Genomic DNA, 15,905 nt, shown 5'->3' with positions numbered 1-15,905 from the left:
ACCCGGGCCCCGCACGCGCTTACGTTCCAGGGAGTCAGACCCCGGCCCCCGGAGCTGCCAGTCCCGCGGCCGCCCAACGGCGAAAGCTTCCTCTTTGCAACCAGAACCGTCTGAGCTACTGGGCATGCCCAGTCCCCCCGCTGGGAGCCTTGCGAGGGCTCGAGTGTCTCAATTTCAATTATCTCGTTCTTGCAGGCAGCGGCAATGGGAGGGTTTTACAGGCGGTTTCATCTTTAGGGATAATAGCCGTCCTGCAATAATACTTTTTTAATTTTAGAGGGAAAAGTCACATTTGCTTTTTGAGAGAGACTCCCTTTCCATGAATTTTTCAATTTCTTGCGGAACGAAAAGCATTACATTCTTTACTAGGCATATAAAAATTGAGTCCAAAAATGACTCCACCGGGTGAAATCCAAGTGTCTTTTCTCCCAAATGTCCCTAGAGCCATAAACCTTAAAATCGCACCTCCCTAGCAGTATCTTCCCACCAGTAATTAAACATGCCTTCTTCCATTTATAGCTAGAAAAGTCAGTCAACAGGTTGAATCCCACATAGATCTATTTTCAGTAAGTCCTTAAGGCACGTTTTTGGAAGTTAAGTGGCAATTCCTCTAAGGCCTAATCCTGTTCTTACATCAGAGGGACTGAAACACTGTCAAGTATGTATTCAAAGCACATGACTCCTGAAATGAGTCTCTACTCGTTCACAGTGTCCAGAATCAGTAAAAATAAGGTGGTTAAAAACAGTTAAGCAGCCCATGCATGCTGCAAGCTCACCTCCAGTTCACCCTTAAGGCCACGTGGACCAAATAATTCTCTTCTCCAAGACAGCTGCGTGTAAAATAGTTTCATCCCTTACAGAATTTCCCATATTAATTTAAAATATTTGCGGGGGGGGAAATCAATTAAGGTTACAGTTTAGTATACTACAAATCTAAGGCCTGAAGTTTGCTTGATTATTATACAGCATAAACAGCTTGCGATTCATTACATTCGAGAAAGAAAATTTAACTTCTACAATACTGCCCTCTAATGGCGTGATACTATAAAAACAAAAAGTCTACCTTGAAGAGACTTCTCAGATCCACAAATTGTGCCATCACAAATAATTCCAACATAGAATTTGAACAGAGAATATATGTATCTATATGTTATGCACACACATACATGTACAAACACACAGATACACAGTCTTTTCTTCCAAATAAGCAATCTCTCTCAAGCGGCGTCCTCTCCTAAAATTACCATCAGAGCCTTTTAGACAGTCTTTTAAGTTGACCCAATGCTAGTGGGGGGGATTTGATTTTAAAAACTGTCCAAAGTGATTAGGGACCAAATCTGGTAAGTGTGGTGGATGATATAGAGGATAATTCACTTTGGGTTAAAAACCAAACTGTGCCGGGCTCGGTGGCTCAGCCTGTAATCCCAGCACTTTGGGAGGCCGAGGTGAGTGGATTGCCTGAGCCCACGGGTTCAAGACCCGCCTGGGCAACTTGGCGAGACCTCATCTCTACAATAAATCAAAAATTAGCCGGGCGTGGTAGCGCGCGCCTGTAGTTCCAGCTACTTGGAAGGCAGAGGCGGAAGGATGGCCGGAGCCCAGCAAGTCAAGGCTGTGGTAGCCAGGAGCGGCCACTGCACTCCAGTCTAGGCAACAGAGTGAGACTCCAACTCAAAAAAACAAACAAATAAACAAACAAACTGTGACTTAACTATAAATAAATGAGACGCCTTTTAATTGAAAGACACATATTAGTCTCCACATTTTAAGGTTTTGCTTCTGAATAACAAATATCTGTTAGTACATTTATAATTTATAAACGTTACATATATGCATATACAATTTTTTGGAAAAATGTACTCATTTTCAATAAAAGTTAACAGAGTAAGTAGAAGCTTAAAAATCATAATAATTTGGGAAGCAGAAATGTGGTCTTTATATCCCATAAATGCTAAACAGATTATTTCCTACATGATAGCTTCTGTGTTTTGAAAGTTAAAGTTATGACTAGAGCTGTCTTTGTGATAAAGTCTATTAAATGAATGCCAGTTTCACAGGAAAAAAAGTATTAAAGTATTAAAGAAACCACCATTTAAAGCAACAACAACAAAAAGCTTTAAAAAAACCCAAAACTCCAAGGTCATACAGAAAAAGAATTTTAAATTCCCAACTGAAGTTTTAAAAAAGTACTGAACTAGCAATGTTATTTATTCATACTGTTCTTTAACATAAGCAGAAAGATACAAGTTGGCTATGCTTTTATTTCAACTGATCATCCATTGTATAAAGCAATAGAAGCTTTAATCCATTTCCCTGTTGAAGGGCATTATAGTTATCTCTAATTCTTCAATGTTTAAAATAAAATTGCAAGAAACATATTTACACATCTTGAGTGTGTGTGTGTGTGTGTGTGTGTGTGTGTGTGTGTACACACTTCTGGAGAATGTGTTGGGCCAAAGGATATCATGCATCTAAAAAAGTGATTAGAAATCCAGTTTTTTCACAGTTTCACATAAATGCGATGGATTCCTTTAAAACTGAATTTTGGTCTAAAGCTGAAAGGACAATTTGAAAAAGAAGGCCAGCGAAATGGAGGAAAGCCCCACGGAAGAAAACGCCTGGATCAGAAATATCCAAAGCACAAGTGGCTGGAATTACACGTAAAGGTTCTTCTATTTGCAAGACAGACTGTCCACACGTCTGCTGCCTACTCAGGGCTTACCAACATTAGCAGGATCTCGGAAAGCAGGGACCATGCAAGTCGGCTTCAGACAACCGAGCAAATATCAGGAAGTCTCCCTCCCGTGGGGACGCATACACAGGAGGGAGACGGCCTGGACAACTGAGATTGGGGTTTTCTGTTGCTGTCTGCAGAGTTTTTCACATGGATTCCAGTTCAGCCACTTCTGCAGGCTGGCAGCCAGCGTACCAGGATAGAAGAAGAGGATGGGGCTGGGCCGGTGCATTTCTGATTCCACGACATGTGTTTTTCTTCCAAACTCCATCCGACTTGGCCAACATGGGTACAGCTGGCGATCCAGCACTCAAACAGAATTCCTCCCCATGTTCAAACTCCTTGCAAATCTAGAAAGACTGCTGGGTACAGGTGAGGCACATTACCCTGTGCCTGACCAAATCACTGCTGTCTAAGGTCACCGCCATTTTTCTAATCTCCTATCACAAGCACTGGGAGTAGGTTTACCAGGCGGAGCAAACAAAACTACGAGACTCCCGGTTAAATTTAAATTGCAGATAAACAAAAAATGTTTCAGTGTTGGGTCCCACACATGGTCAAAACAAGAAGCAATATCAAAGAAATCAAAAGTTGTTAAATTCAACCATATTTTAAATCACCTTTATTTCCACAGAAAGGTTGGTTGAGAAAATTTTCCCAAGAGCTTACAACAAAGAGATGGAGTGGTGAGATAAGAGAGATTTAACAGGATGGATCTCACAGGTCCAACATTACAATAGGATGAATTCTACCAAGCTCATCAAAATAGGATGACTCAGAGAACAGAAGGAAGGGAATTATTAAAGAAGTTAAGAATTTTCCCCAAACAGGAGGGCAAAAACCTCCAGATTAAATGAGATGAGCGAATGCTCACCAGGACACACGGGAAAACCCTACACCAAAGCACATCGCCACGAAGCTGCCGGTCACTAGGGATAGATAGGAAATCTTAGAAGCTCCCAAATGGAAAGAACACACGACAAACACCAAGGCCACTCTCCGAATGGCTTTGCTGGCGGCCAGAAAACGATGGAGGAAACGCTGCTAAAACTCTGAGACAAGAAAGCGCTTCTGTCTAGAACTCTTGGCCAAATCATCATTTGAGTGTAAAGGCAGAATGAACCATTTTTAGATATTTGAGACCCCACAATGGAGGTGCAAATCAAGAAGAAGGAAGACATGCAAAATAGGAACCAGGGACTGAGCCACTGGCGGGAAAGAAGAGGACTGACAGGCTGGCTGTGAAGGAAATGTTGGGGTGGCAGCTGCCAGGCAGGCCAAGGCTGCAGCTAGTCTATCTGGTCTGCAGTGGCGGAGGCGGCAAGAACTCCAGGAGAGAGCACCCCTGCTGAAAACGCACCAGGGACCCAACACCTCCAAGCACCTGCCGGGCCAGGGGAGCTGCTGTAGGGACACGGCTGACCTGATGGAACCAGGTGCATCAAGACAACAGAAAACAGAGCAAGAAGAAAACATGGAATGCTCGCAGATGAAAAGTATACGACCATACTATTTGGCATTTTGTACTGATTTAACTTTATTGAGAAGGTGACAGGAAGAACAACTGTATGGAAGAAATGCTTAAAAGTGCTAAATCCCAATCCACTACAGCTTCATTATGTAATCTCTAGAATTGAAAAAGCCAGAAATAACATAGTATAAATATATTACGTAGGAACGTAGAGGTAAGTATGAAAAAAAATAACGAAATCAAAAGTGGCTGCCTCTGAGGTGCAACCAAGGTGAATGAAAAAGGGAAGAGGGAAGTGCTCATTTTTTTCTGTTCACTCTATTTTATCTTTAGGTATGTACATGTATTGCTTTTACTTAATTTTTTTTTTTTTTTGTAAAAGAGAGGCACACAGAGAGGGATGTGCAGCATCTCCTCGGGCTCCCAGGCTTCAGCTGAACACTTAGCATACATGCATGCAAGGAAACTAGTCTGGGCTGGAGAGGGAACCACTCAAAAGCAGGAGGCAGAACAACCTTCGGGAATTACACGGGGCAGGCAGTTGTTGGTGTCACCACCAACCAGACTAAGTGAAAAAAACCATGCAAACACGGAACACTGGATCCTCCAAAGGAGATTGCCTCAATAGTGGGGGAAAATTAAGTCTTATGCTGAAGAGTGCTTTGATCCTACATAAAGCCGTTTTTAAAAAAGCCTTGAAAGGTCAAACTGTTTTCAAGTAACTTAATTTTGTCCCCAAACAAAGCTCAAGCATATTTAATAAAGTCTCTAGCATCCAATAATTCACAATGTCTGGCAACAAATAAAAAGTACCAGGCACACAGAAAACCAGGGAAATATGACTCATGAGAAGAGAAAAAAAAAATCAATCAAAATGACCCAGATATGACAAAGATGATAGAATGTGTAGACAAGAACATCTGAATGGTTATTATAAAACTACATTTTATATGTTCGAGAAGATAGAGGAGGCTAGACATGGTGGCTGATGCATGTCACCCCAGCACTTTGGGAGGCCAAGGCAGGTGGATTGCTTGAACTCATGAGTTCGCAATCAGCCTGGGCAACAGAGTGAAACCTTGTTTCAACAAAAATATAAATCAAAATGTCAGTTGGGCATAGTGGTGCACACCTGCGGTCCCAGCCACTCGAGAGACTCAGGTGAAAGGATCACCTGAGCCCAGGAGGTACAGGTTGCTGTTGAGTCATGATCCTTGTAATCAGCCACTGCGCCCCGGCCTGGGCCACAGAGTGAGACCCTGACTCAAATAAAAAGGTACAGGAAAACATCAACACGTTAAGGAAACATAAAAATGGTGGCAGGTACCACAACAGTAATAGAAAGAAAAAAAAAAAGAAAGAAAATACACTTTCTCCAATACTCCTAAATTCCCCTCAAAAAAGACACATGAAAAGTAAAAAGAAAATCTAAATTAAAATTTATCAAGATGAACATTACAATGTTTGAGAAGAAAAATGCACTAGATGGGATTAACAGCAGGTAAGACAAGGGAAAAGAAGTATTTGTGAAATATCAGCAATAGAAACTATCCACAATAAAACACACAGAAAAAAAATGAAAAAGGGGGAAAAATCATAAATAGAACAAAGCATCATTGAGTTGTGGGACAATTCCAAGCAACCAAATATATCTGTAGTGGAGACCCCCCCCAAAGATGGCTATTTTCCCTAAATTTTAATCCACAGATTCAAAAAGCTAAACAAATTCCAAGCAAGAGAAGTGTGAAGAAATCTACAAGGCATATCATAATCAAATTGCTTAAAAGCTGCAATACAATCCTAGAAGCAGCCAGAAAAAAGGACTGGTTGTCTACAGAGCAACAAAGATAAGAACAATAGCTGACTTCTGATTGAAAACATTGCAGCAGCATCTTTAACTGAAAGGAAAAAGAAAAAAAAAACTGTCAAGCTACAATTCAATGCCCAGTAAAAACATCTTTCAAAAATTTAAGGTGAAACTAAGATGTTTTCAGACATTAAAAAGCTGGAGGGATTCAGCACTGTAAGTCCTTCAGACAGAAGAAAAATGATACCAAAAGAAAAAGCTGGAACTACACAGAAGAATGAAGAGCACCAGAAATGATAGCATGGGTAAATATTAAACTTTCCGCCTTTTGCTATTTAAATGGCCTTTAAAAAATAATTGACTATTGCCAAGGTATGGTGGTGTGTGCCTGTAGTCCCAGCTACTTGGAAGGCTGAGGTGGGAGGATCATATGAGCCCTAGGAGTTCAAGGCCAGCCTGGGCAATATAGCTTGATCTTCCAATCTTAAAAAAACAATAATAATTGACTATTTAAAGCAAAAATAATAATGTTTGAAGTAGACTACAGTATGTAGATGTAAAGTGTATAAACAAAAGATCATAAGAGGAGAAGCAAAGCATACTGCTGAGTAAAACTATGATAAGTTAAAGCTGGATATATAAACTCTAAAGCTAGAATAGGAAGACAAAATGGAATCATAAGAAAATGTACAATCTAAAACAAGGTAGGATAAGAGGAAAGGGGGATAAAGAGTAGAATAAAAACCAAATAGCAAGATAGTAGATGTCAACTAGTATATCAATAATCACTATAAGTGGCATCAATTAAGTACCTCAAATAAAAGGCAGAGATTGCCGGATTGGATGAAAAAGCAAAACACAGCTATATGCTACCTATAAGAAAAATGCTCTAAATATGAGGGCATAAAGAGGTGCAATAAGAGTATAAGAAAAGATATGTCATGTTAACAATAGTCAAAATAAAGCTTGAAGCAGACTGCAGAACAAAAAATATTACCAGGAATAAAGATCATGTCATAATGATAAAGGGTCAATTCACCAAGAGATCATAAAATCTGAAACATTTATGTACTAATAATAGTGCTTCAAAGCACATGAAGCAAAAATCGATAGCACTGCAAGAAAACACAGAAAAATCTACAACTATTGTTGAAGATTTCATCAACCCTCTCTCAATAACTCAATGAACAAATAAACAGAAAAGTAAAGGATACAGAATACTTGAATAACACTGTCAACCACTTGACCTAACTGATTTTTGTAGAACATTTCATCCAACAATAGCAGAATACACACATTCTTTTCAAGCTCACATAGAACTTTGACAAAGATAGATCATATTCTGAGTCATAAAACATGTCTCAATAAGTTTAAAAGTATTCAAATCATACAAAGTGTAAAAGTCTTTGACCATAATGGAATTAAATTAGAAATGAATGACATATGATTATCTGAAAAATCTCAAAATACTAAATAACCCATGGACCAAAGAAGTAACAGAAAGGAATATCAGGAAGAGTTTTGAACTAAATGAATAAAAACATGGATTTCAAAATTTATCTTAAATAAATTGAAGAATTTAAATGAAATGGACAAATTCTTATAAAGCCACAGACTACCAAAGCTCACATGAGAAGAAACAGATCACGTGAAAAGCCCTATATCTATTTACAAAATTGAATTTATAGCTTTAAATCTTTCTAGAAAGAAAATCTCAGGTCCAGATGGTTTTATTGATGGACTGAACTAAACATTTAAAGAAAAAATAATACCAGTTCTACACAAACTCTTCCAAAAAACTGAAGAGGAAAAGGTACTTCAAAACTCATTCTAAGAGGCCAGCATTTCCATAATACTAAACCAGATAAAGACATTATAGAAAAGAAAAAGAAAAAGAAAAGCTATAGACCAAAAGCTCTGATGAACATAGATGCAAAAATTTAACAAAATGTAAGCAAATCAAATCCAACCATATATAAAAAGGACAATACATTATGGTCCAGTGGCATTATCCTGGGAATGCAAGTTAAACATTCAAAAATCAATCTACATAACTCACCCTGTCAACAGACCAAGTTAGAAAAATTATGCGATCATCTCATTATATGCAGAAAAAGCATTTGACAAAATTCACCATCCATTCTATGATCAAATCTTTTGGCATAACAGGAACTGAAGGCTACATCCTCAACCTGAAAAAGGACATCCACAAAGAACACTCAGCAGACTTAATGGTAAAAGAATGAATGCTTTCCCACTGAGATTGGAAACAAGGCAAGAATGTCCACTCTCAGCATTTCTATTGAGCATCACACTGATGGTAACAGTCAGCCAAAAAGGCAAGAAAAAAAGAAGTAAAAGGCATCCAGATTAAAAAGAAAAAAACAATTTCTATTCAAAGATAACAGAATTGTCTATGTAAAAAAATCCCCAAAAGTCTACAAATAAACTACTAGAACTAACAAGAAACAGGTTTCTCAAATCACAAGATATAGTACAATGTACAAAAATCAGTTATATTTCTATATATTAGCAATGAACAATTAAAAAGTGAAAATTTATACCTACTAGGCACAATGTTCCCTATTAAGATGATGAGTACATTAATAGCCCAGACTTTATCACTGCGTATAAATGTATGTAAGGAACCTGCAATTGTATCCTTCTAAATATAAGCAAAATTTTTTTAAAATTTAACGAAATTTTAAAAGTTTTACTTACAGCCGGGCTCTGTGGCTCAGCCTGTAATCCCCGCGCCTTTGGGAGGCTGAGGTGAGTGGATTGCCTGAGCCCGCGGGTTCGAGACCCGCCTGGGCAGCGAGACCTCATCTCTACAATAAATCAAAAAATCAGCCGGGTGTGGGGGCACATGCCTGTAATTCCGGCTACTCGGAAGGTTGAGGCGGAAGGATCACTGGGGCCCAGCAGGTCGAGGCTGCGGTGGCCGGGAGCGGCCACTGCACTCCAGTCTGGGCGACAGAGTGAGACTCCAACTCAAAAAAACAAAACAAAACCTATATTGTTAAACTGTCAATTCCACGCTCCCCAATTATTACATAGATTCAGTGTAATCCCAATCAAAATTCCAGCAAGATTTTTTTGGTGGAAAATTACAAAGTGATTCTAAAATATATATATAAAGACACAGAAACAACCAACCTATACAATTTTTGAAAGAGAACAAAGCTGGACACCCACTCCCTAATCTTAAGATTTTCTATAAAGCTACCTGCATCAGGCTAGTGTGGTACTGGTGAAAGGACAGACATATAGAGTAATGGAACAAAGGAAATCAGAAATCGATCCACACACATAAACATGGCACATTAATTTTCTTTTCTTTTTTTTTTTTTTTGAGTCAGAGTCTCGACCTGCTGGGCTCCGGCGATCCTTCCGCCTCAGCTTTCCAAGGAGCTGGAACTACAGGCGCGCGCTACCACGCCCAGCTAATTTTTTTTTTTTTTTTGATTTATTGTAGAGATGAGGTCTCGCTGCCCAGGCCGGTCTCGAACCCGCGGGCTCAGGCAACCCACTCACCTCAGCCTCCCAAAGGCGCGGGATTACAGGCTGAGCCACCGAACCCGGCTTAATTTTCAACAAAAAAAGGTAGTTTCAACAAACGATGCTGAAATAACTGTAAAACATCATAACAATTTAAAAAATACAACTTGATCTATTCCTTACACCATATATTAAATTAAAAAGGATCATAGATCTAAATGTAAAATCGCAAACTATAAAACTTCTGTAAGAAAACGTAAGAAAAACCTTTTGAACTTTGGATATAGAAAGACAATTCTTAGGACACCAAAAAGCACAATCCGTGAAAAAAAATTGATAAACTGAATATTACCAAAATGAAAAACTTCTGTTTCTTGAAAGACAATGTTACAAGAATGAAAAAACTAACTATAGACCAGAATTAAATACTGCAAGTCCTGTATCTAATAAAGGACATATATCCAGAAAACATAACTCAAAACTCAACAGCAAGATAACAAACAACCTCATAAAAGAAACAGGCAAAAGATGTAGACAGACTTTATTGAAGATGTATAGATGGTAAATAAGCAAATGAAAAATGCAAAACACCACTAGTTGTTATAGAAATGCAAACTAAAACCATAATGAGATACTACAACACACCTACGAGAATACCTAAAATAAAATTTTTCACAAAGTAAACCTGAAAATACAAAGTATTGAAAAGAAGACAGAGCAACTGGAACACACAGACTGACGGCAGAAATGCAAAATGGCCCAACCACTGTGCAAAACGGTTTTGCACTTGCTCATAAAGCTAGACACACACACCTTCCATAAAACCCAATAATCCCAACTCAAGTTATTTACCCAAGAGAAATGAAAACATATTATCACAAAAATCTGTACGTGGGTGTTTAGAGTGACTTTGCTTTTAATTATACAAAACTGGAACCAACCCAAAGGTCACTCAACCGGAGAAAGGATAAACAAATCATGGTACATCTCGACAATGAAATAATACTCAGTAGGAACACTGTGTTCTTCAAAATGTGTAGAACTATATACTAAAAAGAGAAACTTTATTTTATGTAAATTACATCTTAAAAAAAAAGATGACTGCCTCTAGGTAGCAGACTTGGAGGAATGAAAAAACAGAAATTGCTAATATTTTTTCTTAATTCTAACTGACCCTTATATTTACATGTATCATTTTTATTGTCATAAAATTCAATCATTTTTAAGTGTACAGTTCAATAGTGCTAAGCATATTTACATTGTTGTAAAACAGATCTATCTCCAATAACTTTTTCATCTTGCAAATCTTAAGTTATCCATTAAACAATGCCCTATTTCCCCTTCTCCCAGGCCCTAGTAACCACCCTTCTAATTTCTCATTTCTATGAATTTGGCTACTTTAGAAACTTGTACATGTATTATTTTTATTAAAAACATTTTTAAGTAAAAGTAAAGAAGAAAAAACTATTATAAAAGATATAACCCCAGCTGGGCACAGTGGCTCAAAACTTGTAATCTCAGCACTTTGGGAGGCAGAGGCGAGAGGCTTGCCTGAGTCCGGGGGTTCAAAACCAGCCTGGGCAATTTGGAAAGACCTCATCTCTACAATAAATTAAAAAACTAAGCAGGCATGATGGTGCGTGCCTGTAGTTCCAGCTACTTGGAAGGCTGAGGCAGAAGCATCTCCTGAGCCCAGCAGGTCGAGGCTGTGGTGGTCGTGAGCAGGCTACTGCACTCCAGCCTGGGCAACAGAGTGAGACTGACTCAAAAAAATAACAACAACAACAAAATATATATTTTTTAAGGACTTGAATATGTTCATTGAAAAGACCTAAAAATGCTTGTTTCATAACTAATTAATTGTTCTTTAATCACACAAAATGTATTACTGGGCTTGAATTTTTAACTATAAATTTTACTTTGTTCTTAAAACTATTGAGTTTGTTGATGATTAACCTGAAAAAGAACTAACCCAGATATATTGATGATATTGGTTCCCTAAATCCTGTATCAGTGCTAAAAGACTTGTAAAAATTAAATATATCCTTTAAGTGGGAAAAATTTTAAAATCATAACAAAATGCTAATAAATTTAAATATAATCATTTATTTACATACACATGTATATATTACATAAGGCCCTCCATAAATATAATTTTCTGTACTTTTTTTTTTTTTTTTGGGTTGGAGTCTCACTCTGTCACCCAGAATGGAGTGCAGTGGCTGCTCCTGGCCACCGCAGCCTCAACCTGCTGGGCTCCGGCGATCCTTCCATCTCAGCCTTCCAAGCAGCTGGAACTACAGGCACATGCGACCATGCCCGGCTAATTTTTTGATTTATTGTACAGATGAGGTCTCGCCAAGTTGCCCAGGTGGGTCTCGAACCCGCGGGCTCAGGCAATCCACTCACCTCGGCCTCCCAAAGCACGGGATTACAGGCTGAGCCACCCAGCCCGACCACTTTTCTCTTTCTAAACATGTATAATTGCTTTTATATTGTTCTCACAAGTCTAGAAACAATTTCTAGCTTTCCCATAGCTGTCTGCACATGCCGGTTTCTTCGCCTTATTTAACACAGCTACTAATTTCAAACGAATCTCCACAATGCTGAGAAGACTCACTGTCTTTTTTCCTTAAAGCTGGTAGGGGAGACTTTAAGACTTTGAGAGAGGGGCTCAACTCTCCTCAGTGCCAGAAGCAATGGGATCCAAATGGTTAACATTCTTATTTTGCTTTTTATCTTCATGAAAATAATAAGCTTTCCAAAGCCAAATTCTTCATAAATTACCACTTCTGCTTAATAGTGGTAGATTATGAAAATCTGGAGCCACAGACAAAAAAGGAATCACAGATTTAGAAGCCAAATGATATTCTATATAGAACATCTGAAGAAGCGAAAAGTTGTCCTGATTATGATCTTCTATTTCGAGAACCTCATGAAGTGAAAAATAAAGGCTATTTCTCTTTTACTTTTGCACAGCTTTGAAAAATAGATGCTTTGAGCTCTTCTTTTGCTTTTTAAAAATAACTAGTTACTTTGAGCTAATTTTTCATGTGAAATTCTAGAAGAGAACAACAATGATAGGCAGTTCTGAAAGAAGAGCCGGTAGGAACTAGACAGAACCACGTAGGACCATCAGAGTTGGTCTCTTGGTGACCCTAAAACCATCAAATTGTTAGCTCAATTGAACAGTTTTATTTACAAAGGTGAAGATAAATTCAAGGACATTACACAGCTACAGAATGTCTGATGTAGCACAGGCGTAGGTAAGCACTGACATATTGAAAAAGTTGGCTCTGAGTGCTGGGGACCCAGTGAGCGTTCATAATAAATACCTCTGCCTTGATCAGGGAACACATTTGTGCATTATGGCTTCTCTAGACACCAGCTCTGTGACTTAGATGGGTCCTAGGGGTTTAACTCTCTGATCTGTTCGGAATTTTAGAGCAAAATTCCTTATTCTGTCGGTTTAAAAATGGAGGCTCAAAGACATTAGGTATTTTGTCTAGGATTTACCTAATTAATTGTTGGACGGTGCACAGAACCGATTCCCGATTCAATACAGCATGCTATAGAAATATGGACCAGGGACTCCAGCTCAGTGTATGTACCTATACACACATACACCGCCCCCCCCCCCCACAGCCCCCAAAGAATACTGATGCTGGAAGAGTAAAGAGACTATAAAGTGGAATCCCTCCTACTCTCAATGGAGCCACAGCAATCATGAAAAGCGGCCCATTTTACAGGTAGAGAAATCAGCAGGGAGACTGAGTGGAGATGGAACCAGAGACGCATGTTTCATGTGAGTCGGGCAGCCTGGCTGCAGGTTTCAGGGCCTAGGCTAGAGCAGAGACAGTGAGCTCCGGGTGACAGCGGGCCCTCCACAGCTTCCTATGATGACACTGGACAGGCTGACGGGGCATGCAGCCCAGTCTCAGTGCCAGCGCGTCCTACAGTGGGAGAAGGTGCTCTTCAGGCACTGGGAGACGGTCCTGACGGTGAGGGAGGCTCACTGCAGACACAGACATGACTGCTGACAGACATACCACTCAGTGCATGTGCCTAAGAAGGATATTCCGACTGTGCTTTCATAAGCCTTGGACATTCCTTGCAGAGTCCTCAAGAGCTATAAGAAAAAGGGTAGGAGGGCCGGGCTCGGTGGCTCAACCCGTAATCCCGCGTCTTTGGGAGGCTGAGGTGAGTGGATTGCCCAAGCCCGCGGGTTCGAGACCCGCCTGGGCAGCGAGACCTCATCTCTACAATAAGTCAAAAATTAGCCGGGCGTGGTAGCACGTGCCTGTTATTCCAGCTACTTGGAAGGCTAAGGAGGAAGGATCGCCAGAGCCCAGCAGGTCGAGGCTGCGGTGGCTGGAAGCGGCCACTGCGCTCCAGTCTGGGCGACTGAATGAGACTCCAACTCAAAAAAATAAAAAAAAAAAGAAAAAGGGTAGGAGGAAGTCCAAGTGAACCAGAGAGAACAAGCTTATCTGTAAAGAAAGAAGGCATGCTGTGTCCCCAACGCTCGTGGCCAAAACAAGAGAGCATGGCTTGAGCAGAAAATCATGTTTAGAAGCTCTGTGGGCCCTAACATTCCCCAGGATCTTCACTGTTATTCAGTCATCACCTTGGGTCTCCTTCCACACCCTCATCTTTTTTTTTTTTTTTTGAGTTGGAGTCTCACTCTGTCGCCCAGACTGGAGTGCAGTGGCCATTCCTGGCCACCACAGCCTCGACCTGCTGGGCTCCAGCAATCCTTCCGCCTCATCCTTCCAAGTAGCTGGAACTACAGACGCGCACCACCCCGCCCAGCTCATTTTGATTTATTGTAGAGATGGGGTCTCGCCAAGTGGCCCAGGCGGGTCTCAAACCCACGGGCTCAGGCAATCCACTCACCTCGGCCTCCCAAAGTGCTGGGATTACAGGCTGAGCCACCAAGTCTGGCCTCACACACCCTCATCTTAATGTGATTCTGACATTGCTACATTTTCTTCTATTCACAACTAAGTAAGGGCAAGAAGACAATATAGTGAAGATCATAAAGGACTGAGAGGGGCCGGGTAAGTGGGAATATAAATGTACAATGGTCATTCAAATCACTTCTGAGCATTTAAACCTGCTCCACCTACAGAGGAAGAAATAGTTGTCGTGATTCATCTTAGCTGGAAGAGTATAAACTAGAACTTTACAACTTGCCATACCTTAGCTCTTCAGGCCTTCCTTCTTTGTTGATTCACTTTTATTTAACAACAAGCAACCGTGAAAGGCCAGGAACTTTAGGCCTGGCACTGAAATTATCAAGATGAATAAGACAGTCCTGCTTTCAGTGACGTGGGACAGTTGCCAGGGGTAGGGGGAGAAAAATGTGATATTTGGCATAATTTGGATATATATAAAAAAATGATGGTTAACAGAAAGAAACCCAGGGGTGTTTCCAAGAACAGGAGACAATCCCCTGAGCGTTGGAAAGCACACAGGAGTTGTCCGGTTGGACCGTAAGGTTCAAAGAAATGAGAATGAATACTCCTTGAAAAACAAAGAGCCAGGCAGAAGCCTGGGTCATGTGGGAGCATGCTGAGTTTGAACACTTCTCAGAGGTGGAGTGCAGCTAGGGAGGAGGACGCTGGGGTTAGTGGTGGGAGGTGGAAAGAGAAGCAGTCGAAGGGAAAAGGGTTGAGAAAGGCCAGGGCCTCCCCCACCACGTGATGGAGAGTGGACTTCAGTCCAAGGGCAGTGGCATCCGCACACAGGAGTGTTAAGCAAGCAAGTGATGCAATCGGGAAGGTGGCTCGACCACAGTGCACAAGACCACAGGTGACACAACACGAGGTCAAAGGAAGGAAACAATGAGAGCCAAAATCAAGGCGGGAGCAGCGAATCAGAGAGAAAGGGGGATGATTCAAAAGATATTAGGATCCAGCAACGGCCAGACCGGCTTGAGGGAGGCAGAGAGGCAGGATGACTCCCAGCTACGTTTCTGGAACATGTGATGGGCGAAAGGTGATGCCATTAGCCAGGGTAATGTGGCAGCCAGGGAGAGGACCTGGTTCTAGAAAATGGTATTGACAGAACACACCAGGCAGTGGGAAATACCGTTTGGGAACTCAGGAGCGACCAGGCGGGCATAAGACGATCCTGGGAAGTTGACAGGTGGCAGCGAAGCTTGTGGGAGTGGGTGAGGTCACCTCAGAAACGCACAGGGGAAAGGGATGGAGGAGCAGAGCCATGGCGGCAGCCAGTCTGGCAAGGCAAAGACACCTGAGGTTTCTGTGGGTCTAGGGGACACTACACAGGGTGGCTAGGCTCGAGCCATCTTGCAAAAACCTTGCCTGGCAGAGAAGTCTCTGCTGGATGAGGAGACCAAGATCGTGAAGGTGGTTTGACTGGGGGGA

At 40.8% G+C, this 15,905-nt stretch overlaps 1 protein-coding gene across 3 annotated transcripts in view; it reads right to left on the bottom strand.

Annotated features, from left to right (window-relative positions):
- Window positions 1–15,905, bottom strand: part of TSC22D1 (TSC22 domain family member 1) — a 140,719-nt gene that overhangs the window by 3,482 nt on the left and 121,332 nt on the right. The window contains exon 1 of one of the 3 annotated variants that reach the window (XM_021712655.1): window positions 24–199. The exons of the other annotated variants lie outside the window; for them this stretch is intronic. The gene's annotated coding sequence lies outside the window, so the exon portion shown is untranslated. Of the gene's footprint in view, window positions 1–23; window positions 200–15,905 lie in introns of those variants that run through there. 3 annotated transcript variants of the gene reach the window in all.

This window comes from Carlito syrichta, unplaced genomic scaffold (assembly GCF_000164805.1).
Source record: "Carlito syrichta isolate Samal-C Ts95f unplaced genomic scaffold, Tarsius_syrichta-2.0.1 Scaffold303565, whole genome shotgun sequence".
In the NCBI taxonomy this organism is placed as follows: domain Eukaryota; kingdom Metazoa; phylum Chordata; class Mammalia; order Primates; family Tarsiidae; genus Carlito; species Carlito syrichta.
Note: the sequence above shows the minus strand (reverse complement) of the source record. Positions and strands in the feature narration are given on the sequence as shown.